General features: G+C 58.7%; 1 non-coding gene across 1 annotated transcript; it reads right to left on the bottom strand.

The window, feature by feature from the left end:
• Window positions 1–865: 865 nt before the first annotated feature.
• LOC145655297 (18S ribosomal RNA) lies at window positions 866–2,704 on the bottom strand. Its single transcript, XR_014121450.1, has one exon. It is a non-coding gene; the product is annotated as an 18S ribosomal RNA (ribosomal RNA).
• Window positions 2,705–3,638: the final 934 nt, after the last annotated feature.

The following is a 3,638-nucleotide window of genomic DNA, read 5'->3' as shown; positions in this document are numbered from 1 at the left end:
GCTCAGTTTAGGTCTTTCACCACGACTACAAAGACAGGTTTAAAAGGTTTCACCAACCGGTCAGGCGCCCCCGTCTGCGAGTGTTGAAACGGGCGCGGGGTTGCGCTTTGCCCACACGCCCCACGTGGCAGACGAGTCAGTCTTTGAACCGCGGCCCTCCGCGCCCGCCCCGTCCGACCCCTCGAAAGGGGTGGAACTCACGTAGCGTGGGCCAAGCCCTAGGTACCTGCCGGGGGTCCCCCTGAGACTCCTTTCTGAGAGAGAGAAGCAGGGGAACCGGCTGCGCCACCCACCACCACCACGCCCCAGGACGCCGGTGGGCGGACGAACACAGGAAGGGCCATGGCCTGCCCCACGAGGAGCAGCGCTCGCAACCCCCCCCGGAAAGTCCGCTCGTCAGCGAGCAAGGGGACGGGGATGAATGACAAGGACAACAAAATAGGAAAACCCCTCGCGGTGGACGGAGGCAGCGGCCGTGCGAGCGAGAGGGAGGGCGCGGGACGGACCCGTACGACCCGCTCGACTCGCAGGCGCTTCTCCTGCCGGCAAGGTGAGGGGAAACCGGCCTTCGCCCGACGAGCGGGGACGCCGAGTTTTTTGAACGACGCGTCTCTCGCGCTGGAACCCAGAGAATACCGGGGCCTGCGGGGGGGGGGTGCTGAAGGACGACGCGGAGGAAGAGGCGGAGGACGAGGAAGGGGTGGGAGGGACTAGGCTCCTCCTTTATGCCTTCTGTCCAGCCTGACCTGCAAGCGACCACGTGTAACAGCAACCCCGAAGACCCTTTCGACCCTGGGCCCCGACGCGGGGGGACGGCGAAGTCGAGGGGGTCGGGAGAGGAGGCACGCCGGACAGCGTTACCCGTTAATGATCCTTTCGCAGGTTCACCTACGAAAACCTTGTTACGACTTTTACTTCCTCTAGATAGTCAAGTTTGATCGACTTCTCGGCGCTCCGCCAAGGCCCGCGAGGAGCCCCGGCGGGGCCGATCCGAGGACCTCACTAAACCATCCGATCGGTAGTAGCGACGGGCGGTGTGTACAAAGGGCAGGGACTTAATCAACGCGAGCTTATGACCCGCGCTTACTGGGAATTCCTCGTTCATGGGGAATAATTGCAATCCCCAGTCCCCATCACGAATGGGGTTCAGCGGATTACCCGCACCTCTCGGTGTAGGGTAGGCACACGCTGATCCAACCATTGTGGCGCGCGTGCAGCCCCGGACATCTAAGGGCATCACAGACCTGTTATTGCTCCATCTCGCGTGGCTGAACGCCACTTGTCCCTCTAAGAAGTTTGACGCCGACCGCGGAGGGCCGCGTAACTATTTAGCATGCCGGAGTCTCGTTCGTTATCGGAATTAACCAGACAAATCGCTCCACCAACTAAGAACGGCCATGCACCACCACCCACAGAATCGAGAAAGAGCTATCAATCTGTCAATCCTTTCCGTGTCCGGGCCGGGTGAGGTTTCCCGTGTTGAGTCAAATTAAGCCGCAGGCTCCACTCCTGGTGGTGCCCTTCCGTCAATTCCTTTAAGTTTCAGCTTTGCAACCATACTCCCCCCGGAACCCACAGACTCGTGGTTTCCCTCACGCTGCCCGGCGGGTCATGGGAATAACGCCGCCGGATCGCGGGTCGGCATAGTTTACGGTCGGAACTACGACGGTATCTGATCGTCTTCGAACCTCCGACTTTCGTTCTTGATTAATGAAAACATTCTTGGCAAATGCTTTCGCTTTCGTCCGTCTTGCGCCGGTCCAAGAATTTCACCTCTAGCGGCGCAATACGAATGCCCCCGGCCGTCCCTCTTAATCATGGCCCTGGTTCAGGAAACCCACAAAATAGAACCGGAGTCCTATTCCATTATTCCTAGCTCAGGTATTCAGGCGAGAAGCGGGCCCGCTTTGAACACTCTAATTTTTTCAAAGTAAACGCTCCGAGCCCCGTCCGGACACCCAGCCAAGGGCATCCGGGGGGCACCGGGAGACAGGGTCTGAGACAGGCGGTGGCACGCCTCGCGGCGGACCGCCAGCCCACTCCCGACATCCAACTACGAGCTTTTTAACTGCAGCAACTTTAATATACGCTATTGGAGCTGGAATTACCGCGGCTGCTGGCACCAGACTTGCCCTCCAATGGGTCCTCACCCATGGGTTTAGGATACGCTCATTCCGATTACAGGGCCTCGAAAGAGACCTGTATCGTTATTTTTCGTCACTACCTCCCCGTGTCGGGAATGGGTAATTTGCGCGCCTGCTGCCTTCCTTGGATGTGGTAGCCGTTTCTCAGGCTCCCTCTCCGGAATCGAACCCTGATTCCCCGTTACCCGTGGTCACCATGGTAGCCGACTATGGTACCATCGAAAGTTGATAGGGCAGACATTCGAATGAGACGTCGCCGCCGCGGAGGGCGCGCGATCGGCCCGAGGTTATCTAGAGTCACCAAAGCGGCCGGGGGGCCCGAGCCCCCCGGATGGGTTTTGGGTCTGATAAATGCACGCATCCCCCGAAGGGTCAGCGCTCGTTTGCATGTATTAGCTCTAGAATTACCACAGTTATCCGAGTAACGTGTGGAGCGATCAAAGGAACCATAACTGATTTAATGAGCCATTCGCAGTTTCACTGTACCGGCCGTGTGCACTTAGACCTGCATGGCTTAATCTTTGAGACAAGCATATGTTACTGGCAGGATCAACCAGGTAGTTTGCACCGTGGTCTGGGATGAACCACGAGTGACATCCGCCTCCCTTCCGGGGCTAGGAAGCAGCGGGTTGTAAGTGCGTGCGCCGTCAGGTCCAGACGCCATACAGGGCTACCCAGGACAGCTTCCGCGGCCAGTGTAAACGTGCTCGCGCACCGCCCTCTGGCCTTCGGACGCCGACCTCTCACCTTGATGCAAAGCTGTCCCATCCGGTCATGCCCGCACCGTACCCCGTCCACCTCCTCCGGAGGTGCGGACGGCCGACTCCAGGTGCTTTCGGCGTTCCCTCTCTTCACGCCGTTTTGATTTTCGTGGGCCGGCTGGTGGGGGGACAAGGGAAAGACCTCGTCGAATTCCCTCCCCCCTAGCCTCGCTCAACCTACGTTTCGTGATGTAACCAAGAAGAGTGATTCGTGGGCCCAGGTAGTTTTGAAGAGGAGGCCAACAAAGCAGGGCACTCCCTTCCTCCCCAAACCACAGACACCAGTATAGGACAACTGAGTAGACAGACTGGCCGTCTGAGTCTCCCCCAGAGAGTTCTGGGATGGGTTACAAATAACCCCCACCCCCCATCAGAGGCTTGACCCGCTAGAACCAGGGAGGATCTGTCAAAACCGCTCTCCACATCAGAAGTTCTGGATCAGCCGGGGCTGGTCGGCAGACGTCCACCTAAGGCCGTGGCCTAACCCCGTGTGGGGGGATAGCGCTCGCACCCGTACACGTGGACACCCGCTCGTCAAATGGCTGGCTCCTCACTTACCGTAGGGGGAATGGTTTGCCTACCCCTGGCGGGTCTGGTACTCCACTCTACCAAACAAGGAAGCAACACACCAATAGACCCCTGCAACACCGGGCAGCTTTGGGCAGTGGTCACTACACTCCTCCTTGTTCTTCACGTTCCTTCCGTGGTGATTTTTTTTTTTTTTTCGTGGCCA

This window comes from Electrophorus electricus, unplaced genomic scaffold (genome assembly GCF_041902795.1).
Source record: "Electrophorus electricus isolate QZ-2024a unplaced genomic scaffold, ASM4190279v1 Scaffold201, whole genome shotgun sequence".
NCBI classification, from domain to species: domain Eukaryota; kingdom Metazoa; phylum Chordata; class Actinopteri; order Gymnotiformes; family Gymnotidae; genus Electrophorus; species Electrophorus electricus.
The sequence above is the reverse complement of the archived record's forward strand: the minus strand, read 5'-3'. Positions and strand labels throughout refer to the sequence as shown.